General features: G+C 37.2%; 1 long non-coding RNA gene across 1 annotated transcript; it reads right to left on the reverse strand.

The window, feature by feature from the left end:
* Window positions 1-1468: 1468 nt before the first annotated feature.
* LOC149258330 (uncharacterized) lies at window positions 1469-2946 on the reverse strand. Its single transcript, XR_016246041.1, has 2 exons — window positions 2405-2946; window positions 1469-2030 (listed from the first exon to the last, which is right to left on the reverse strand). It is a non-coding gene; the product is annotated as an uncharacterized LOC149258330 (long non-coding RNA).
* Between the last annotated feature and the right edge of the window lie 22902 nt (window positions 2947-25848).

The raw sequence follows: 25848 nt of genomic DNA on the forward strand, positions 1-25848 counted from the left end.
GGCCGAAATTCAGCCTCTAAATTTTTCACCCCTACAGTTTTCCGTGTTAAAATCTGAAATGACATTTGATGTTTGGAATGCTGATCCTCTTCTCTTAAAAAAGAAGGCGTTTGAGCACTTCTAGAGGCATCTAAATTTTGCATCCAGAGGTTTTGGAAGGCGTGGGTGGACACTTGGTATTCGTTTGCCTCACGGAGAATGGAAGAAAAAAGAGGACGGACAGAGAGATAAATAGCAGCAAAGGAGAGGAGAGTAGAATAAAGAGTAATAAAGTGGAGCATCAGAGAAGGAAGGGAAGAAAAAAGAAGAGAGATGAGAGAAATAGAAGCAGAGGAGAGTAGAATAAAATAGAAAGAAAAGAACAACATACGAGAGTAAAATAAAATAGAAGAAAAGAAAAAGGAATAAAGTGGAGCGGGGAAGACCTTTGCAACAGTGAAATGAAATACTATTTGTTTTAGATTTTTTTTTAAAGTGTTGTAAGCTTGGCTGAGACTTTAGATAAAAAACCTTTTCAATTTAGTATTAGCGGGAAAAAATTATTTGGCCACTGTTTTTATTATATTAAATGAAGTGATTTGAGATGTGAAAATTTGAGTTTTTTTTAATGTGTTTGTATATTTAAAAATTGTGTGCTTCCATTTAATAGTTGTGCTCTATTTGATGATTCGTAACCCTGGTTGTTGTTTAAACGCCAACCTCAGCTTCTCCAGGAAGAAATAAATTTCTTTACTAAAGCAATTTAAGTAGAAAATTCTCAGAAGCCATCCAGCATGAGAAAAATAAAAATGAGCATTTAAGTCTGTAGAAGTATGTTAGGCTTACATTACTGTGAAGTTCAGGCCCACCCAAGTTTTCTGAATGCCTTAACTTGTCCCTCTTTCCTTTTTTCTGTGCTTTCATTTTATTTCTATGCTCAGATACACACAAAAAATTTATATGCCCAGATACTGCAAATAGATATTCAAATGATACACTTCAAAGGCATGTCCATGACCAACTCTCAATCTATCGATTTCGAATTATCCAAATATGTATCATAAATATTTAAATTAAAAATAACAGTAATCGAGCTTAAAATATACTACTAAAATGTGAAGTCAGAGTATCTCTATTAAAACTTGAAGCACAACCTTTCTGCATAATCTTGACACATCAAACTATGTGTTGGTGTTGCTGCTGATTTGGGGGCATTAGAGTATTCACATTATCTGAGACCATGTCAGATGTTTATTAATGAATTTGGTTCCTCTGATCTTAGATTCAAATGGAAATGGAAAAAAATACTATTTCAATCAAGTGAAAATGCACAGAAATGATTTAAAACGAATTGTATATCCCTTACAACTTTATATTGCAAGCGGAAAGTCATTGATCTCAAATTCAAATGACAACAGTAAACCACTCATAAGAAATACTACTTCAATCCACTCATAATGCAAAGAAATGATGTAAAATGAATTGCATATCCCATTTAAACTAAATATTTTATATTGCAAGCTGAGAGTCATTCTTTTATTGCTTCTCTTACTCTCGAGAGAAGTTACACAACGGTACAAGTGTAAGTAGATTAGACAATGAAATCTGCCCAAGTACAAATGCAAACTGTACATGTCGAAACAAATACCAGAAACAGCTACCATCACAAGAACTCAAGGTTTAGAGGATGGCATGGAGTGTATATCATAAACCATTTGCCAACAGCTCCTTCAAATGTAATATTGACAGAGCATCTAATAGAGAAAATCAAGTTTTATAAAACCTGCTATAGAGAAGAAGGTTCTTATGCCTAGAAAAGTACCTCTTAGGCATTAAAAATGCACAGGAAAAAAACCCACACTTTCTACTGTCCCAAGTATAATCTTGTATTCCTAGTTTCTTTTAACAAAGAGATACAGAAACCATCCACTCTAAACCAGCTCTTACAATGAGGTTGACACTATTGAGGAAGCAAACTTGTGATCTATCCTTCTCCGAACTGTTGTCCATCTGATTCCTCTGGCTTTGTTATCTTTAGATCTGATCAGCAGCTTTTAGATCTGATCAGCAGCTTTGTCCAGATATCAACATGGTTTAGAATTTTTAAATTTTAATAGATTTTGAAAAAATTTAACACCTATTTCAAAAGACTTTCAACCATATACCTTATTTGTCTGTGAAACACATTTCTATGCAATTTAATTGAAAAAATAAGTCCCAATTCCCCTATTCATCCAAACTAGGTCACCATATATCCATCTCCCAAAAGCCTTATACCCAAAGTTCCGACTATGCTCAGTACAATGCACATTATTTCCAAAACCATCACTTCCCAAGGCATAACAGGGTCTCTCGGACAAGGCTTTGTTAGATTATGACATATTCCCAAACACAAATGAAAACAGCCATCCCCACCAGCAACTACCTTTAAAATCAAGCGCTGATTGATGAATCGGCTTTCATGTCAATCCTCGGAAACACCCACTCAAATCAAAATAACAGCAAAAACAGCTAAATTGCCTACGCAGGTGATTCCCAAATCAACTGATAAATAAACGGAATCTGTTACTGTTTCATTTACCTCGACCTGTCCTGAAGCGAGGCTAAATAGCCATCTCAACCACCCAACAGACTTTACCATCCACAATTGCATCGTTTACAGTCTAAATGAAGAATTTACTAACCTCATTTTATCTGCACTCAATCCATTTGCTGCCTGCAAGCTTTTATAGCAAAGTGGTTGGCCCTCCAGCTGTATAATTTGGATGAAACCTATGTGCTTCCAAACACACCAAAGCGAATTGGTTGATAAAAGCTAAGGGGTTTCAATATTCAAACCCACGAAAGTGTGAGGAACATCATGTACCTTCGAGAATTGCAGAGATAAAAGGCAATGAATGTGATGTCACCAAGCATCTAGAAAAGTAGATGGCAGAGATGAAACATAATGAATATGTTGATGTCACCCAGCATCTTGAAAAGTAAATGACATCTGAAACATAATGAATATGCTGATGTCACTAAGCATCTAAAAAAGTAAAATGAGAAAGTAGAAAGATAGAATATATATATATGGGGCAATGACTGTGATGTCACCAAGCATCTAGAAAAGTAAATGACAAATGAAACATAATGAATATGATGATGTTATTAAGCATCTAAAAAAGTAAAATGGGAAAGTAGAAAAATGAATATGATGATGTTATTAAGCATCTAAAAAAGTAAAATGGGAAAGTAGAAAAATAGAATATGATAATAATAATAATAATATATATGAAAAAATCAACAATCTTATATCAATATAGTAGTTTACTTAGCATATAAGTTTATATGTTTTTATTATATGTATAGATATATATTTAATACAGAGATTATATCTCATACTGCACAATAAAATTCATATCTTATTGATTTGTTTAGTTATTCTAAATTATGCAACCAAGAGCAATATATCAAATAGATATATTTTACGAGATAGATACCATCGTAGAAATATCATGTCATTTTTAACCAAATTTAATAAAATTCCATCAAATTCCATATGCAGTTGTGGCATACTATAATTGTGTCCTGTTGGAACCATGCCAAATACATCTGTGTAATTGTCCCTTGACAGTCGACCATAATTGAAGTAGATAATAGCAAGAAACAAAGATAAAAAATGCAAATCTGAATGACTATCTCCAAAGAGTAGTTAAAACAGAGCACCATCTACCAATATGCAATATCATGTAAAGAAAAAATTACCTTTCCGATGTAGAATATTGTTTGCAAAGTATGAGAAATAAATCTCACCAAAAGGATGCTTGAGTCCCCCCTTTCATAGCATGTTAGCAATTGTATTCAATTCTCGATGAACTGTTTAAAAGTCACCTTCTGGAAAAGATCAATGATCACCTTGATTCTCATCATCCAATTAATTCATAGTGGCATATTGAATGATTTATTCTTAGAAGCCCACTCCACCACCACTTATGAATCTCCAAACACCTCCAATGTCTCGATATGAAGCCTACGAGCACAATATAAGACGCCCTAGAGGGCTAAGACCTCGACTTTGGTGTTTGATCAAGTTCCCCCATTCCAACTGAAGTGATAATGTGTACCAGGATTAATAGTAATAAAAGCACCACATCCACATATCTCATATTTTGCGGCTTCGTCGGAAAACCCACGAGGGCTATTATATGAATTAGTTAATGGAGTGATATGCCTCACCAATGGCACCCTACCTCCAAATCCAACTTCTCTGAAATGTGTTACTATCTCAATGCATAAGCCTTTGATATTTGGTGAGATGTACTCAAATATCAATGAGTTGTGGCTCTTCCATATGCCCCACATTATATATAACGGCATTGGGCCATATTTCTTATTATGAAGAATCCAATCTCGAAGGAAATCTCCCACAGTGGAGGTACTCCATTTCCCCTGGATATTCAGTAGGTTCAATACCCCAACGCAAATGGATTTGACACATGTGCACCACATAAACAGATGGACTGAATCCTCTTGTGCCTCAACACATAAAATACAACACCTAGGACTAGTGAAACTCTGTCAGCACAAATTGTCTTAAGTCAATATCTATTGGAAATATATTCACTACTAAGAAGGGGGGGTGAATCAGTAGTGATGGCCTTTGTATCAATTTTCAGCAATTTAAATATGTTTCCTCAATGTTTATTATTCATACATATGTACAACATTAGTTTATCAAATCATATAAGCACCAATAAACTTAAATTACAATAACTATAAGAAATAACCATAAGAAACATCAACATAAGCATTCACACATAAGGACACAAGTATTTCCAGTGGAAACCCTTTCAAGACAAAACCACCCTATTGTTGCTGCACTGCTCAATTATTTTTATTATTCTATTGAACAAATTGTACATGGATTAGCTACACCCATAGTCGGAAGACTTGGCTTTCTCTACAATATGATGGCACTATTAATTTCAGAAATCTTTTTCTCTCGCGGATCTACAAACTACCATCCACTGGAAGCTCCCACGACCAATGATCCTCGCCCAACCACCATTGGACTATCCAACTCCTATTGGATGGAGAAAACTCTTCCTACTACTGAAATCACCAAATCATTGTCTCTATTGAAGCCTCCACGCCTTCACTTCCTCCATGCGAACCACGTTTCACAATATTTCATATTGGGTTCTCAATTCGCTCAACATGAGCAACCAAACAGCTCTAGCATTCTGCTCATAAAATCTAAATCATAAAACTTTCCTGGAGAGGGATTTTTCTTCTCTTATACTGTCACCAAAACACTGCTCTCAAACACACCACAAGCTCCCAATTCTTCTCCACTCTGCCACACAAAACATCTTTTAATTATGCATACTCAATTTTGATACATCTATACAATACTATGTGAATAGCTGCATAATGCACCTGCGTTGAAATCAATAAATTAATTTTCAAACACCAGACTTTAGTTTGATATAAAACGATCTTCTTTAACCTGAAAAAACGAGAGAGAGAGAGAGCATCCTCATTGGATCACGTTAAAAAACGAGAGAGAGCATCCTCATTGGATCACGTTAATGAAAATGAGTAACGACGCAACAAAATGAGAAGAATGTGGACAACGAAGCCGCCAGCATGGCTGGTCCAGCATTCGAATAGGTAGCATTTCAGAAGGTCCTTCAGATTCTCCACAATAAACGCTATTTTCCGTCCCACGTTGCGTATACTTCCAGATGACAATGCCTGAACCAACACCTGGACTGTCAGTTCTGCAACGGATTGCCGTCCAGCCGCCGGTGGGCATGCCGCGATTCCAGGGATTGACATTTACAAGTTTTCGGCGCTCTGAGCTAACAGAAGATTACACATCAAAACTAACTCAATCTCCTCGTTTTTATTACAACAAATACACAATCTTTTAATTTAAAATTCCAGCAAGAAAACTCCTAGCTAATAGCACTCACTTACACCTGTTGTAACACACTCACTTACAGTAATAACTAATTATTTAGGAAATCGAATTCTTTAGTAACCACACAGAAATAAATTTCACCCTGTCAGGCCACAACATGTGGACAGTTTTCCACATTGCTGGCCAGGTCCGATGCTCCTGCATCACTACAACAATCTTTATTCAGTCACAATGGCATCACAATGGCATACTCTCACACTCTCACAACAGCCATCCAAATGAACTCAAAGCCTTCTTTTATTTAACATTTTCTGAGATGATTAACTTAGTAAATGCAACAAGTTATGAAAGACTAAACAAATCTATTCACATGCTTCAAATTTGGTTGAGGAAGGCTTCTTGACCAAATCAATCACCAAATCCACTAGCCCTTTGATATATTCAACCTTGATCAGCTTCTAGAGGGCCCCCAAACTTTTTTTGATCATATGCCGAAAATTCTTGATCAATAACATTGCCACAACAGCAAAATTAGCTGAGCAAAGCGAGGAATGCGGAGCATAACTCAAGAAATCCCTCAGTCACTCCCTTAGCACTATCCTCTAAGCAAGTGGAGCTATAACCTCTCCATTGGGTCTACCTCCATGTGACTGGAGCTCTCCAATTGCTCCCTTGACCCATCATGCATGCGACTAGGGCTTAGGAGACTCAAAATCATGCTTCCTCAACTTAGAACTTGCCTCAAGTTATTCTAGAGCTTCACCAGTCTCTGTAGGACCTCTGGAAGTCTCTGACACATCTGCCACACTTCACCAAGTCACTCCAACAACACCAACATCATCCCAAGTCAAACTAGATTGACTAGGATGCAAACCATAAACCATACTAAGAAACTAATCCATAAAACTTCTCTGCAACATCTCTGCCATCAATATGCAACTCCAATACCTATTAAACATCCTCCAAGAATTGCACAACCATCTCAAGAATCCACACTCACAAGTAGATACTCTCCAATCCCAATGTATAACATGTCAACATGAGAGACCTAATACAGGACATGGGACCATGGAGACCTAATCAACAAGGCTCATCAACACTAACTCTTGAAGCAACAATCACCATTTGTATGTAGCGGCATGATCATGAAGACCATTAGCATGGGAAGGTCTGCAAGCTAATGCAACAAAGCATCATGCCATCATCCAACTCAATCACTGCTCCATCCTCAAGCTCCATGCTAGTAGACATGCCAAGGATCATCTCCAAGCTAGTCCAAGCTAGTATACATGCCAAGGACCATCTACACATTAACCATACACATGCATATGCATAACCAACAATCCTGCAACCCAAGCAAGCAAGTTGAAATCAATGACAATCAACCACACATCTGCAACACTGCAACACACATCAATGCCTACAATCCTGCAACCCTAGCTAAAACAATCATCTGATCAACATACTCACATTCTCCCCCTTTGACAACAATGGAAAAGGGCTAAACATATCAAGGAAGAATGTTATATACTCCTCTACATGTAAGGGGCTCCATAAAAAAAAAAAACATAATTCCACTCAATATCATATGCAGGTGCAAGACTAAAATACAACAACACTCCCCCTGGAAAATATGTGCACTGAACGCCCTCTGGATATAAGTTATGCCCATTCAACAACACACTAGAGAAAAAAAATACATCTCCTGCCAGCAACAACAATAAAATCTCTCACTCTATATCATGACAATAAAATACACGCTCTCTCTCGTGAAGCAACAACAACATAATTCATGACATAGTAGCAGCAACAGATCAAGTCACTAACACATAGCAGAAACAACATAATATGTTCTACTAGAAGCAACAACATTGATCAACTCCATAGCAGCAACAACAAAGCTCCAATGACACTGAAGCAACATCAAAAAATACACCTCTCCACAATGTACTCTCCAACATCAGGAAACACATGCAACACCAAAAACAATGCACCATCTCTCTGAAGTAGACATGGAAGTAACAAATCCATGATGACAAATCACGATAGTATGATGAACCATACTCCACTGAAAGCAATCATCTCCATGGTTGAATATAAATTGAAGCACATAGCTTCCAACACCTCCTTGCCACATGCAGGAGGCTACTCCACATGGGCCAAGAACTATGACCAAATGATATGCAACAAAGTACATGACCTCATATGCTAATTATATGGCTACACGTGATCATACACGAATGTACAATGACAACATAAGCCCATACATATGGCTAAACCATGACTCACATGACTCTCTCTCAATACATACATGACTCTAGAAGTCCTCTCCATGATAAGTATGAGAGTGTACATGAATAATACATGAGATACATAGTTGTAACACCACTAATAACATCCCATTCAAAACTTGACTCACTCTCATGACTCATTATGCAACATATGCCAAACATAGCTCTCTTAACAATTCTCTCATCAAGGCATATCTAATACAATGTCATGATACAAATATATAGAGCATATGATCAGCCACATGTCCTCTCTATGATAACAAGATAATGTCAATATAAATGACATAAGAGACATGTATCATCCTCTCCAAAAACATCAACCATGAATTAATATTTCTGTGGCAACATCCAGTAGTCCATAACAATACATAGTGGACCAACAAAAGCATAATCAACATCATCATAAGGCAAGAACATATCACATCAATCAACCCAACATATCAGCTCTCCATAATTGTACTTAGCAACAACAATAATCATCCATGTAGCAACAACATCTCATCAACAACCATGCTCCAAAAGATAAACATCATCTATCAGCATGAAAATCATCAACACCATCATATGTAGTAGCAACATCAATATGAAAATCATCCATCACAAATATTAGCACCATGCGCCATCATCATGCTAATCTCTATAGCACAACCACATGCATAAAATCATCATCCCAAAAGTGCATGATATAATCCATTTGCATGTCAACTCATATAGGCAACATATAAACCATGCATAATCAAAACATAAACATTTGCACCGGATGAGCATAAAGCATGTGATATATAGCCAACTCCTCCAAGGAGACATAATGCCATCAAAACATTGGAAGCATATAAAGTTCTCCCCCTGAATATGTGCCATTTCTCCTCCTGATCACACCTTAGCAAAGACAACATTAGTAGCAATAATCCATCATCAAGAAAGCATAATAAAAAATGATAAGCATCAAAATCACTACAAACTAAATGCATGAAAAAACAAACTATGTCATATACTCCCCCTGAACATATGAAGGCTTCACATCTATTTGCAGTCTAAAATATCTACCATGCAAAAGTGAACTAAAATATGTGTTGATTTCTTCTACTTTGAATCTGATGAAGAAGAGTACTCTCTTGGTCTCTTCTTACTCTTCACTCTACCCTTCAACACGTACACATTGTCTTGGGTCTTGACTCCTCTTACAATTACTCTCTTTAATACGTCTTCACTAATGAAGCAAACTTTGGAGTTGAAAACCACTTCCTTACCTCCATCAACCATTTGGTTCACACTTAAAATATTATGCTTTAGACCCTCTATGAGCCATACATCTTCAACATTGGTCCTCTTTTCACCAAGGTTAGCCTTGTCATTATCCAATACTCATGTTGATTCACTTCCTTCAAAAATAACATGTCTACTTTTGGTTTTCTTCAAGAAGTGAAATTTTCTCCTATCTCCTGACATGTGATGAGAGCATCCACTATCAATATACCATTTTTCATCCTCATCACGTGAGAAAAGAGAAATACCACATCTTCCTAATTGTTCTTCCTTTTTCTTCCACATTGCTTTTGGTTGGTTTCTTTGTTGTGCGTGCCTTTTTGGTTTCTTCTTTTGTATTGATGGTCTCATGGATCTAGGCATCAAGCAATCCTTGGCCATGTGTCTAAAGTTGTGACACATAAAACATTCTACATGACCAAGATAAGAAGCCAAAGGATTTGATCTTTTGTTCCTCATGCTAGATTTCCAACTTCTCATACTAGATCTGCAATCAATGGCTTTATGCCCAAACAGGTTACAAGCATAACATAAACCATTAAATGAACTTGTATACCTGAAGGATGATCTCATTCTTTGTTATCCAAATTGTTGCATGCATGTGTCCAATTTGCTCCTACAAAAAGTTGCTTTATGTCCAAACTGATGACAATGAAAGCACTCAATCTTATTCATTAATGGAGCAAATGAATTATGATTTCTCCTTTGAATTCTGCTACTATCAACTCTAGGAGCATATGATCTTCTTGGCATAGAAGCTCCTTTCAAATCTCTTCTTTGTTGCTGATGAAATTTCTGCCTCTTTTCTCTAACATTTTCATGGTTGCTCACAAATTCCATTGTAGGATTATTTGAATCTATCTTGTTAATTTTTCCTACATCTGAACTTGCACCTCCTTTTTGAGGGTTAGAGCTGGATTTTCTCACTGCTATGTTTCTCTTAACCTTCAAAAGTTATTGGTCTTTCTCTTCAATTTTCTTTCTCAATTTTTCAACTACATATTCAAGTGCCTTAACATAATATTTCCTTTCCTTCTATTTGTTTCACATCACTTCTTCATTTCTTTTTGAATCCTCCAGATGGGTTCTCAAGGTAGTAATCTCATCCTTCATATTTTTCTCCTTCTCATCACAAATTTGCAACAATTTCTTATGATCTCTACATGCAGTTGTTAGTTTATCAAATTGAGCAGCTAACACTTTGATTACAACCATTGTTGATTCATATTCAACCTTAATGACAACAAAATTATTCTCATCATCACTATCAAACTCTAAAGAATCATCAAAATTACAATTCATAAGTTCCTTCAAATTATTACCTCGTGAGATATCTGATTTGGAATTTGCAACTTCTTTTTCAATGGAATGATTTTCTTCCTTCTTCAAACTTCTTGCCTTTTGAGACATCCTGCTCATATTTCTGGCCATGATCCATGATCTACTCTCCAGGCAGTCAAGCTTCACTGAAGAGCACAAGATTTGATACCAATTGTTGGAAATATATCCACTATTGGGAGGGGAGTGTGGGGGGTGAATCAGTAGTGATGGCCTATGTATCAATTTTCACCAATTTAAATAGTTTTCCTTTATGTCTATTATACATGCACATGTACAACATTAGTTTATCAAATCATATAAGTAGAAATAAACTAAAATTACAATAACCATAGGAAATAACCATAAGAAACATCAACATAAGCATGCACACAGAGGGACACAAGTATTTCTGGTGGAAACCCTTTCGAGAGAAAACCACCCTGTTGTTGTTGCACTGCTCAATTATTTTTATTATTCTGCTGAAAAAAATTGTACATGGATTAGCTACACCCATAGCCGAAAGACTTGACTTTCTCTACAGTATGATGGCACTATCAATTTCAGAAATCTATTTCTCTCACGGTTCTATGGACTACCATCCACGAGAAGCTCCCATGACCAACGATCCTCACCCAACCACCATTGGACTATCCAACTCTTATTGGATGGAGAAAAATATTCCTACTGCTAATCTCCAAATCACTTCCTCTATTGAAGCCTCCACACCTTTACTTCCTCCATGCGAACCACATTTCACAACATTGCATACTGGTTTCTTAATTCGCTCAACATGATCAACCCAATAGCTCTAGGATTCTGCTCATCAAATTTGAATCGTAAAACTTGCCCAGAGAGGGATTTTTCTTCTCTTCTACTCTCACTAAAAAAATTCTCTCAAACACACCACAAGCTCCCAATTCTTCTCCACTCTTCCACACAAAACATCTCTGAACTATGCATACTCAATTTTAATACATCTCTACAATATTGTTTGAAAAATTGTAGAAATTTCTATTCACTCACAATGGCATACTCTCACACTCTCACAACAACCAACCAAATGAACTCAAAGCCTTATTTTATTTAACATTTTATGAGATGATTAACTCAATAAATGCAACAAGTTATGGAAGACTCAACAAATTTGTTCACATGCTTCAAATTTGGTTGAGGAAGTCTTCTTAACCAAATCAATCACTAACTCCACTAACCATTTGATATCTTCAACCTTGATCAGCTTCTAGAGGGTCCACAAACTTTTTCTAACCATATGCCAAAAATTCCTGATCAATAACATCGCCAGAACACCAAAATTGGTTGAGCAGTGAGAGGAAGGTGGAGCAAAACTCGTGAAATCTTCCAGTCGCTCCCTTAGCACTATCCTATGAGCGACAAAAGCTATAACTGCTCCCTTGGGCCTACCCCCATGCGACTGGAGCTCTCCAACCACGCCCTTGACCCATAATGCATGTAACTGGGGCTTATGAGATTCAAAATCATGCTTCCTCGGCTCAGAACATGCCTCAACTTCTTCCAAATATTGACTAGCCTCTGTAGGAACTCTAGAAGTCTCTTAAACCTCTACAACACTTCACCAAGTCACTGCAACAACACCAACATCATCCCAAGTCAAACTAGATTAACTAGGATGCCAACCATAAACTGTACTAAGCAACTGAGCCATCAAATTTCTCTGCAACATCCCTACCATCAGTATGCAACTCCAATACCTGTCAAACATCCTCCAAGACCTGCACAACCATCTCAAGAATCCACAATCACATGTAGATCCTCTCCAAGCCCAATGTATAACATGTCAACATGAGAGACCTAATCCAAGACAAGGAGACCATGGAGACCTAATCAACAAGGCTCCTCAACACTAACTCCTGAAGCAACAATCACCATCTGTATGAAACAACATTATCATGAAGACCATCATCATGGGAAGGCATCGAAGCTAGTACAAGAAAGTATCATACCATCATCCAACTCAATCATTGCTCCATCCTCAAGCTCCATGCTAGTAGATATGCCAAGGACCATCTCCAAGCTAGCTCAAGCTAGTAGGCATGCAAGGACCATCTACACATCAACCATACACAAGCCACCTACATTCACACATGCACATGCATAACCAACAATCCTGCAACCTAAACAAGAAGGTTGACATCCATGACAATCAACCACACATCTGCAACACTACAACACACATCAATGCCAACAGTATCATGTTTTCCAAACCATCCAACCAAATACCTTAAGCTTAGTAAGAGCATTCCACTTCCATATTTTCAAGAACCATCGCCAAATTGAAAGATGTGGAGAAGGAGAAACGTACCAATAAGCATCCTTAGTCAGAAGTTGACCTTGCTCCAAATTACAAACCCATGTAAATATATCCACGTTTTCAAATAGCGAAATGCCAACTAGTGATAGATTCTAAACATAACTATCCCGTCGTAAACCATGATTGCCATATAAACCAATTTCATGAGCCTCCATCCATATAGGATGTATGAAATCAGCATTGACCACAATCTAACTAATATTATAAATGACAAGATTATGTATCCATCTAAGGATATCCACCAGTAAAGTATGGTTCCTCTTATAACCACAAATAGGATCTAAACTAATTTCTCCAATAAAACCATTTCCAGTTTGCCATATAATGTTGCTCAGTAGCCACAATATAACTTTTATAAGACTCCTCTAGATATATGAGATTTCACAAGGGATGTGTGCCCCCACCTTGATCCATTGTATCATAGAATAATTTTGAAGATACTTCATTTTTATGATGCGCTGCCATAGACCCTCTCCATTCATGGCCCTCCATAAACTCTTTATTAGTAAATCCCAACTTAGTCTCTCTAGATCCTTGATACTCCAACCACCTTCTTCCTTCCTCTGCATTATAACATCTAGTCGAGCCAATTGGTACCTATGCTCCTCTGAATTTCCAACCCAAATAAAGCTAGAGATGATCGAATCGATCTTGTTGATAATGTTTTTGGGAAGAATATAGAGATGAAGCCAATAAAATGAAATGTTCTGCAAGACTGGTTGTACCATAATCAAATGACCCCCCAATGAGAGCCATATGTGTGTCCAAGTTGTCAATTTATGCTAGAATTTCTCAATTAGTCAATGTGAGTGTTTGTTCCCATAATTGCTCGGTTTGAGGACAAAACAAAGATATTTAAAACTAGAATCAATAGATGCATGATCAACCCCAAATATACCTGCAACCTCCATAACTAAAGCATCATCAGAGGATGATGAGATCAAAAGGGACTTTTAATTGTTTATGAGGCCAATGATTTGATGCAAATATCTCCATTCAATAACAAACAATTTACCAAATAGAAGCAAATTGTCAACAAATATGTGATGAGTAGTCTTAATATGTCTAGATATATGTACACCCAAAAGTGTCCCATAATTATGAGCCCTTGTAATTAACTTGCTCAAATCCTTAATGACAAGAATGAAAAGAAGTGGAGATAGTGCACATCCCTGTTGAAGACCCCGTGATGCAATGAAAAAATTTGTAGGTAAACCATTTATCAAGACCGTGAAATTGGTTGACGTATCACAAGCCACAATCCGTGTAATATCCTGAAAAAAAAAAAGACCAATCTTGTCAAGAACTAGTCGCAAGAATGTCCAATCCACACAATCAAAAGCCTTGTGGAGATCGATCTTCAGTAAAATAGCCCCGATTTTTCTTAACCTTGATTGAGTGTAATGTCTCCTGAGCAATATCTACTGCATCCTGGATTTGTCAGTGTCGAAGAAAGCCAAATTTCTCAGGCACAATGCCAAAAGACAAAGTGATTTTCAATCAATTTTCTATAATTTTCGAAATCAATTTATACACAATGTTGCATAGTGAGATGGAACAATAATCTAACAAGGTTGAAGCATGAGAGAACGTAATAAATGTGGAATTTATAGCATCGGGGACAATATATGATGTGCAATATTCCTCATCACCTAGTAATAATTCTGGCCCCATAATATCATGGAAATGAAGAAAAAATTCTATCATCCATCCGTGAGAGCCTGGACTTTTCTCTCGAACAAAGGACTTCATAGTCGACATCAGTTTAACAAGAGAAATTGCATGATAGAAATTTTCATTGATGCTTCATCAAACATTATAGTATTTGTTTTGATGGCCTCCATCTGTCTTTCAAAGTCCACATCCACTTCAGCCTGATATTGTGCGCAAAAAAACCTAACACCCTTTGCCCGTATATTCTCCAGAGAGGTAATGTAATTACCATTTTTATCCCTTAATTCCCAAATAGTGTTTTCACGCCTCATTTTAGAGGCATAATTGTGAAATAATTTTGTATTATTATTGCCCCCAATGATCCATATGTCCCAGATTTTAACTTTCCATCCTTCCTCCTGAAATTTAAGAATTTCCCTCTTTCACCCTTCCAGAGTAGCTACCTGTAAATTCTATGAAACCAAGAAATAATCCTTGTGTGTAGGATCAACCAATATAGCAAGTTTATGATCAATATCCTCAATTACTTAATATGGTTCTTTTTTTGCATCCAAATCCAACTGTAAACAAGTTGCTTGAGGGCTGAGAGTTTATAACCAATACACTCCAAAGGAAAGGTGACGAGAAGATCATATCCATCATCCTAATTTTTGTGAACCAAAGTATTGAAATCAAGATTTTTAGCCAATTATGGTTAAACTTAAAAGGCAAGCCCTACCATTCCCTGTCCACCCTCCAATGTAGGATAATCAGATCATGATCCGAAAACTCAGATGGGATAACCCAGGAATGGAAAATTCCAAGACACTCCACCATATTTTCATGAATCAGGAAATGACTGAGACACTTTGAGATACCATCAGAACCAGTACTTTCATTTACCAAGTTGGCATCATGAGAACTGACATGATGTCCACAAAATTATTTCTACCAAAAGGATCTCTAAAAAAACCAACCATCTGATCCACTTTTCTCCTGACACACCAAATATCACTCACCTCCATTGTGATGTTTAGATCTCCATCTACGATTAAAGAGTCCATTCTCAATATGACGCAACATCCTAGGCAATCCCAAAAGTATTTTCTAGAAGAATAAGGCACATATGTATTGAGGATATGGGTTCTAGCCCTCAAGCCCCTTGTAATTCCCAAAAGTAGGATACCTTCAAAGGCTTTATAATTGAAAAGAGTTAACATCCTACTGGTTCTAAAAGGTAACCAGACCACTTGATAGACCCATTACATCAATAACACATGCCTTCCATCCGTGACAGATCTTAAGAAGTAATGTCCACACCTTATGGCTAGCCAACGTAGTCTCTTGTAACAAAATGATCGATAGAAGATGAACCCCAATCAAATGTTTGAGATTGAGGATCTTATGGGAGTCCCCCAAACCCTGAATATTTTGACATAATCTTCATGGAGAACATAAGTCCTTGGGAATAAATTCTCTAAGTGCTTGGATAGGAGATGAAGACCGAGTAACGATGTGAGATGGAGCAAAACCCTCCAGTTGGAAAAAATATTCTTATCAAAAATATCATCATCATGGAGAACCCATTTCTTAGGACGCCTCTTCCTCCTAATAGTCACATTGTCGGGAATTAGGACTAATTGTGACCGCAAGAGAGGAAGAGGAGTGAATCGGCAATGAATAAATATCAATGTCAAGATGGAGTCGTAGGAGCTTGATGTCACTACTAACCGAGTTAGGGGGAGACTTGTCCCCATAATATGTACCAAATTGGATATTTGGAGAAATCAGTTGCCTAGAAATGGCCACCCCATCCCCAACAAATGAGGCAAGATTACCCCCTGGATCAATAATTTGGGAGGCTAAAAGATAGGTGCTTAGAAGGGGAATAGAGTTAAAAAGTGAAGAACTACCATGAGAATCCTTTCCGATGACCAAAAAAATGCACCGAGGTTCAATTATATGTTCCCAACCCACCAAAACCATTGATGCTTCTCTAGAATCCAGGGGTGTAAGCCTAGATTTAGAACTAGAAGCAAGTTAATGAGAGTGTAATGGTTGATGCAACTTATGAACAAAATGCTTATCCCCATAATCCAGTTCTGATTCCATATAATAATGAGAATGTAAAGGATCAACATATGAGATATCAATACTGGTACCTAGATGAGAATGTCAGCTACGTCCATGTGCAATAGCATGAATAGGAGCAGAGTCTAGAGAAATCCTACCATGTTCGCCACCAGAATATCACTTCACAGGATGGAATGTAAACCCAAATCTATGAGGACAATCAGTGAGGAGGTGTCTAGTCACAAGACATCCCATACAACATAATGGTATACCTCAATAAGAAATGCATTAATTGGTAGAAACGCCACCCCAAATTAGATCTACCTTCGCAGGGAATCCAACTAAGAATTTGACCTCCACTAATAACCAAGAAGTGCACTTGTCTATATTAACCAAACTCCCCTCCTCAAGATAGGAAAACCTCCCAATATAATTTCCAATTTTTTTCAACATCAGACGCGACCAAAAAAATAAAGGAAGACTTGGGACTTTTACCCAAATAAGATTCTTACATTGCACCTCCTTATTAGGGTCGAATCCAACGTGCCAACGTTGTAAGGTAAGAAAGTCGTGTCCTTTAACCTAGGAAGTTTCCAAAATATTCACAGCATCATCAGCATGGAGGAAGTGGAAACAATACCAATGGTTGTAGAGAATACTAATTCAAGGTCGATACTTGAGAATCATAAACCAATATTTCTCAACCCACTCCTGCATATGTAAGCCATCCATCCTCAAATGCATCCACTTCCTAACCAGTGCTTGTTGCTAAAGACCTACCACCCACTCCCAAAAACTTCCAGATCCAAATACAAGCTTTTGAACCTCAAAAGCCACCTTAACAAGTTTTTTCTTTTGCCCGTGTTGAGCCCTGGTATTGCACCAAGAGTGTTTCAACTCCCTGAGGATCAACTCTATTTATCAACCTGGGGTTCGTACAAACTTCGAGGTGACAATTTTATATACACAGTAGATGGAATTCTAATCATGTCAACCTCAACTAGGTCACTTGACAATTAGGGCTCCAAGACCATTCTTCTACTGAACTAGGGAAGATTGAATACTGAAAGCATGAATCAAAAGTTAGTCCTAGTGCAGAAAAAGTAAATGTTGTTCAAATCTAACTTGTAAATGCTACTGAATTAATCCATGAGAGAACACAAGAATTATGCTAACTGTAGAAATGAAAGCTACACTAATTGCAATCAACCATCTAGCTATCAAATTCACTTGAAAACAAAATATTATTCTACCAATTCACAATTCAAGAATTCATGCATCATTTATCTATTTCACACTTGCAGATTAAGTAATGTCCTAATTGCCAAATCTGTAATGAAGAAACTAATGTTATTTTCTCTTGCAGTAAAGGAAAAGGAATGGAGGGAATGGCCTAGGTGGTACCTCTGATCATGGATTCCAAGCTGGGGGGTTAACCTACTCCTATACTAAGCTACACTGGCATTGCAAGTCAAAACAGGGGAAAAACAGGTTGTTACAGGTGTGCTACAAGAAGTTGTTACGGGAAGTCCTGAAATGCTACAGAAGTTTTTCGAGAGGGTTTGGAGGGTAAGGATGATGGCATAAAGTGATGGAAAGATGGATGAAGGTTGTGGGAAATGTATGGAAGGTGACCAACACCCCTAGCCAAGCCCAACACTTCAAGAAGGCCAACTTTGGGCTAAGAGGGCTGCTCACGGTGACCTAAAAACAAAGATCAAGAACATTGGTTAGCATTCATCAAAAGAGAGTGGAGAAGTCTTAGATGGAGGTGGTGAAAATATCCCTTGCCTGCAGATCCAATAGTCCTGCAACATCACATGCACTTATTCTTCTTTTCATTTGCAAAATATTACAATCAATGGTGGAAAAGATGAGTTGAATTTGGAAACTATCTAACTGATGCTAAGAACTTGATCTATGCAATGAATTAACTTCTAAGCTACAAAAATAATATGTTAAAAAAGATAGCAAATGTAGACTTTTCCAAGAAATCATAAACAAGAAATCACATAATGTTTTTGGGCTGTGATGGTGGAGTCCTCTAATAATGCTCCCATGGGAGAGATGAGATAGAGGCCACATTCAAAGACTTTTTTAGGAACTATACTCTACTGAAATGCAACAACTAATCAAACATTCTAAGCTAAAACAAGCACAAATACATAAGAGGGACCTAATCTACTGGGTTAGGCCCAAACCCAAGAGCTTTAACCCTCTGGACTAACTCAATGATGGATCAAAATGAAACTTTTCATTATCATTACAGAAATGTCAAATACATCACAAAAATAGCAGTCACAAGTTCTTGAGCTCAATAGCCTCTTAGCTACAACAAAAATTCGAATCCTAATGAGTTCCTTAGCATTTTTATTTATACAAAATGGTATCTACCAACACCTCCCTAGAAAATAGAGACGTTTGTCTCCCAAACTCAAGAAAGGTGGATTTAGATCTTACTTGAACTGCACTGGCTTGGCTACCAATGACCTCGGTTTGCTTGGCTTCCAATGACCTCGAGTTGATGAGAGATAAGCTAGTGATATTTGACTAATTGGAGGAGTTAAGGAGGTGGAAAACCTCCTATAATATCTACTTGTTGTCTACTCCAAGCTCCTGCACTCAAAATATCTCAAAATTGCTTCAATTCATGCATTTAAGACATATTAGGCCACATAACATAGCAACACATATTTTACTCCTCACTCTAAGCATCATATAACAAAATTTGTCAATAAATGTGATAAAGAGATGATTTAAAAGTTGCAGGGTGACATTGTGACCCTTATGATATACCTATTGATGAGCCTCATCATCACCCCCATACTGAAACTGTTGCTCATCCTCTGAGAAACTCAGTCATCTATTTCCATGTCATTCATGGCTCGGTGGCCTCTCTGACATCCCAAGGTTTTGTAGAAGGTGTGCCCTCTTGAGGATAGAAGTTTACATCCTTCTCTATGTCTGCCCACTGCTTCCTTTCCTCTTCTTCATTCCTTCCTTCTTGTAGACCCAATAGCAAAGGTGGACTGAGCTTGAGTCCCACCTAGTTGATTTTTAATCTTTGCATTAGCCTTTTGTACAGGGGTTTCCTTTCCAATGCATTCCTCAACCTTTCAAGAGAGTGATACTCCCTGATATGGAGACTGTGGGGTAAGGCATTCCATATTCTCTAGCATGCTTGTTGGATTTATGTTCCTAACAACCTTAGTGTGTCTTCAAAATGTGAGATGGCCTACTCTTGGGTGGCAAGGTATCTAGGTGCTAGATCAACATCATTGGAGATGATGTTGTGAGTACTAATTACAACCATTGGGCTTATCTGCTCTGCCCTGATATAGAGTGGTTATTTTTCTTCCTTTTCCATTACTTTATGTACCTCCTCAGCTTTGGCCTCCTCATGAGTCATCCAAGATGCAAGGGCCATCAGTTGCAGGTCCCCCAACTTTGCATTGGGATCCCAAACATTCATATCAGTCAAGGTGAGGTTATGCATGTAGAATTCAACCAATTTGGCTTTGTCTTCTATGCTACTTTGGTCACATAATTCAATGAATTGTTTGTAGTCCTGAAATGGCATGGATCCCCATTGTGCTAAGGTCTTAATTTGGAACTGAATCCACTTCTCTTTAAGAAATAGCACATAAGACTTGGATGGTTGTCTGCATTGTAGTGCCTCCATGGAGAGGCTTGCCATTGTGGCCAGTTGGGTTTCCTTCTCTTGCAATTTCTTCCTCAACCATCTATTTTCTGCCTGCAACTGTTCTCTCATTGTGGACTCTTTCTCCCTTAACTCACTTAACTCCTTGCCCATTTCAAGGACCTTCTCTTCCATGAGGCCCACATCTTCCACCTTTTTGGATTTAGCAATCTGCATCCATCTGTGGGTCCTTCCTCTTTCTACTTCAAGTTCAAAGACTATTGGAAATAGCAACAAGAAATGATAAAAATAGAATCCAAAATACTCCAATTTTAATTTGTCCTTGAATTAAAATTGTGAATTGAAATTCGAATTTAGTCTCACTAGCTGCTTGAAAAATAATTAATTAATTCATCTTGAGTTAATTAGTTGGAGAAATTCAAGCTAGAAGTCTTTGTGAAGTCATGCAACAGTTATCCCTTAAATTAAGGATATTATCCCTTAATTAAGGAGATAAGATTGAGTTATATTTGAGTTGTAATTAGTTAGCCTAGTTTACTGAGTTAAGTCCAGTTAAATTAGTTCCAAATTGTTTGAGGAACTAATTGTGAGTTCAGTCAGTTAATGCATGCATGCATCCAACTAGTGTACTCCAGATAACTGAATATTCTCTCATCATTAACTCATGCATGTCTATTGAGAGAAAGACCCAGTTGAGATAAATGTCAAGGACAAGTTACTATTAGTTGCATGAGTTTTCCTATAAAGGAAACTCATCCATGCAGAAGGAACAAAGTTCCTTGAGGATTGCACAGTTTTACAAGGTGTGATATCAGTGTGAGTGATCAGTGTTACACTTGGTAACAGTAGGATCACCCAGGAGAAACATCGCAAGGAAATAGGAAGCTTGGAGGGCAGAGGAGAAGGTTTGTGAGAAGCCTTGTTTACCTGTGAGCATCTAGGAGGATTGTACTGAGAGCTGGCTAGCTGTGAGAGCTAAGGCTTTGTGTAATCTTGATGTATTTACACCTTGTATGATAATATAGATAGTGGGGTTTTTAGCTGAGGCTTTCCCTAAGTATTTTCTGTGTTTCATGTGTATTGATTCTTCTTCTCTAGTTATATGTGTTCCGCTTGATCTTGCTCAAATCTTTTAAGCTTCCACTAATTGATTGTAGAAGTACATTAAAGTATTATACTTTAGTTATATTGCATTATCAGGTTAATCTACGGTAAGAATTTCTTCATGGTATCAGAGCTAGTTTATCTATAGAGAAATTTCTACATGGCATCGGAGCCAGGTTTATCAGAGCTAAGTTTATCGGAGTAGTGAACAGTATACGGAGAAGATAATTCGAAGTTTGAAGTTCGAGGTTGCAGGTGCAAATCGAATTCATATCATACTTGAAAAAAAAAAAAAAAACGAGATGGGACATTATGCGACTAATTGCCCATCGAAGAAGTCCAAGGAGGGATCCTCGGAAGGATCGGAAGGTGAGGCATTAGCCTCTCAGTTCGAAATGAACTTTACCCTCATCGCATGCATGGTGTCATCGATGATGGGTTGTGGTTGGTATCTTAATAGTGGAGCCTCATTCCACATTGTTATCACCCAAAAATTCTCAAAACATCATTGTGTCAACTCTGCTTTTGGTCATGATTTCAAGGAGGTCTAAAGGTCATTTTAGTCTTGATAAAAGGGTAAGTGATAGGGTTTGAAGTCTTAAAATGTCATCTTTCATTTCCAAATAAAGTCCTTTAGGTTCACTTCATGGTCAAATAGGTCACATTTTCCATTTAGAAGTCATTCCATTAAGTTTAGGGTTAAATTTTTGCAATCACACAGGAATCCGCAATTTTGTAGCATAGCTAGTTCAAAAAAGGTGATTTGCGCTACGAAACTGCTGTGTATGCTCTTTTTTCTGTTTTTAGAAGTCAACTTCCAAGGGGGTTCCTGAGCAATCTAAAACTCATTTTTGAAAACTGAAAGACGTTTTTCTTCCTAACATACTTAACTACAAAAACCTCTCTTAGTTTCTTTAAATTCATTATGAGGTGGGAGAAATTGATGACCCAACTTGCGCTACAAAATCGCTGAAAGTCATTGAGAGAAAAACTCTGTTTTCGGGTTTTAGTAGTTCCCTTCATGATCAGTTTCTGGCCAAATGCAAAAGTCTTTTAGCATTATGAAAGAGGTTTCTCTTTATAAAACATCCAGATACGATAACCTCTCTCACTATCCACAAAAGTGTTACCAATTGAGAGAAACAAGGCTTTCTTTGAAGCCATATTTTCAGAAATCAAAGTTTTCCAGTTTTACACGTTGTTCAAAGACAATTTCTAAACAGTTTGGTCACGGATCAACAGGGTTGGTAACAATGTTGGAGGCATCATAAAGGTTGAAGACATGATTTAGCAACTATCAAAGAATGTATTTAAGTCTTAGATAAGGTTGTTGAAACATGTTTTAGGAGTTTCACTCCTATTTGTATTAGGACTCCTAAAAGACAGTTAACTGTCAGCTTGTAATTAAGAGTTTGTTTTATGAGTAGATAGGTGTCAATTTTAGAAATTCGAATTCTCCTAAGGATGGATCATAGAATCCAAGGTTGTAAAGACTCTATATGAAGCATGAGGTCGAATTCCTCAAGGTTGGCATTTGTATTAGCAAAAGAAGTTGTGTTATGAGAAGAGACTGTGTTTTTTTCAAACTTAATACAGAGATCAATTTTACTACTCAAGATTCACAAGGGGTTTATGTGTTTGATGTTTCTATGTCCTTTTTCAATTACTTATTTGCAGTGGTATGAGCTTGTGATACTTAGAATTCATTGGAAAATGCTCTAACTTCCTTCGCATGCTTGTAAACTGTGTTGATTCACTGTGTTATTGTTTCACTTATAAACCTGAACTCCAAGTGCCTTGACTTCCATGTTTTGTTGTAGACTATCTTGACTCCATAGCCCAATAGATGTTTGCTAATATTTGATTTAACCAGTTATACATTTTTGTCCATTTTTATTCCTAGAGTTAGCCATCTAATCATTAATCAAAAATCTTAAACCTATTGAGAGAACCCTCTCAGGTTGAGGAGGCTAAGCCTCAACCAAAAGATTGGTTTGAAATAGTTACTCAAAGTCTTGTTGATCAACAGCCTATCAGGGTTAGATTTTGTGATAACATTTTGGTGCGTCTACTGGGAGCTGGAAGATTACTCATTCCCAAAATCAAGACGCTGAACTTATGAAGGTAGCAGGAGCTCAAGAAGCTATTCGACACTGCATCTACCTTGGTGACTCCACACATCAAATAAAAAATTGGAAGGTGACTCCACTGCTAGAAGATCAGTAGCTTGATGAAGTTTCAAGATGAGTGCCATTGCAAGAATGAATGCCAGGTATGCCCCTATGAATCAGTCTCATATCCCTGGTTTTCCAAATCCTATGCCAAAGGTCGAACGGTTAGATGATCTTCCAATATTCAAAGATGAAAAGAAAGACAATGCTGCTCTTCATTTGGTTAGGTTCCATATGCATGTACACAGTATTAAGGTTCAGTTCCGTGAAGATTGTCTCATGAAGATGTTTATGACCACTTTAGAAGGAAAAGCATGGTCTTGGTATAAAAGCTTGGAAAATGGTTCATTATATTCTCTTGCTAATTTCCATGGAGATGCAATTAGAGTGTCATCCCTCCTTATTGCTGGTCAAAGATTGTTGTAAACATTCTGTGAGTTTTATTCAATATTTGGAGGATTGTTATGATGATGATGAATTCATGGATGAATAAATTTTAGAGGCTCTTCATAACAATACATTTCAACACCAAGAAGAAAGGATGACATCCCATAAAGTGCAACATGAAAATCAGCAGGGGTTTACTTATGAAGACCATGTTACATCCTCTGAGATTAATGTAAAGATGTAGCAAACTTGCTAGTCTTTTGATCATAAAGAGTATGAAAATCATTGCAAACACCAAGAAGAAATACTGGAAGATAGCTTTTATAACCCTCAGGCAGAGGAAAAGATTGATTTTTTATGTCATACTTTGCAGCAGCTTACATCAAAGAATGATCATAATAATGAGGAAAATTACATTGTTTGTGGGAATCATTCAAAAAAGCAGTTGGATAGCATATCAAAGGAATTTTGTGTGGCTGAGAATCAATTGTTTGAAGATATAGAATGTTATGAGAATCATCAAACTAATCATGTCTTTTTTGACCCTATAGCTGATTACATGGAAAAGATTTACTGTTCAGATTTCCAGTTATATTTTCATCTTGAAGATCAGTTACATCTCATGCTGACTTGGTTATTTCAGTATCATGTTTATTTTTGCTTCAAGCACAGTCAAGAGATTCAAGTGTCAGATCAGATCAATGACTGGCTTCATTGGAAGTTTCATGTTCCTTGAGCTACAAATGGAGGTTGCAGCTGATAGGGTAGGTAGGAGTGTGTGAATAAGCTCAAAGTTGATTGAGCATCTTTTCAGTAGATACAGATTTGTTTCTTCTGCAGTGATCATCAAGCTTGAGCCCGAGGTGAAGGCCATTAAAGCTTGGGGAGCAGATTGGGTAGAATTTCAGAGTTTTATTCTAAAGGATGGATAGCAGCACTAGAGCTACCGGTTCTTAGTGTACCACTGGGGCACACTATCCCTAGTGGAGCCACTATTATCACCCAAAAATTCTCAAAACATCATTGTGTCAACTCTGCTTTTGGTCATGATTTCAAGGAGGTCTAAAGGTCATTTTAGTCTTGATAAAAGGGTAAGTGATAGGGTTTGAAGTCTTAAAATGTCATCTTTCATTTCCAAATAAAGTCCTTTAGGTTCACTTCATGGTCAAATAGGTCACATTTTCCATTTAGAAGTCATTCCATTATGTTTAGGGTTGAATTTTTGTAATCACATAGGAATCCGCAATTTCGTAGCATAGCTAGATCAAAAAAGGTGATTTGCGCTACGAAATTGCTGTGTACACTCTTTTCTGGTTTTTAGAAGTCAACTTCCAAGGGGGTTCCTGAGCAATATAGAACTCATTTTTGAAAATTCAAAGAGGTTTTTCTTCCTAACATACTTAAATACAAAAAAATCTCTCATTTTCTTTAAATTCATTATGAGGTGGGAGAAATTGATGACCCAAATTGCGCTACAAAACTGTTGAAAGTCATTGAGAGAAAAACTCTGTTTTCTGGTTTTAGTAGTTACCTTCATGATCAGTTTATGGCCAAATGCAAAAGTATTTTAGCATTATGAAAGAGGTTTCTCTTCATAAAATCTCCAGCTACAATAACCTCTCTCACTTTCCGCAAAAGTGTTACCAGTTGACAGAAACAAGGCTTTATTTGAAGCCATATTTTCA

The sequence above is a fragment of the Pinus tabuliformis genome, chromosome 6, assembly GCF_031772625.1.
Source record: "Pinus tabuliformis cultivar Carrire ecotype Pingquan chromosome 6, CPIR1, whole genome shotgun sequence".
In the NCBI taxonomy this organism is placed as follows: domain Eukaryota; kingdom Viridiplantae; phylum Streptophyta; class Pinopsida; order Pinales; family Pinaceae; genus Pinus; species Pinus tabuliformis.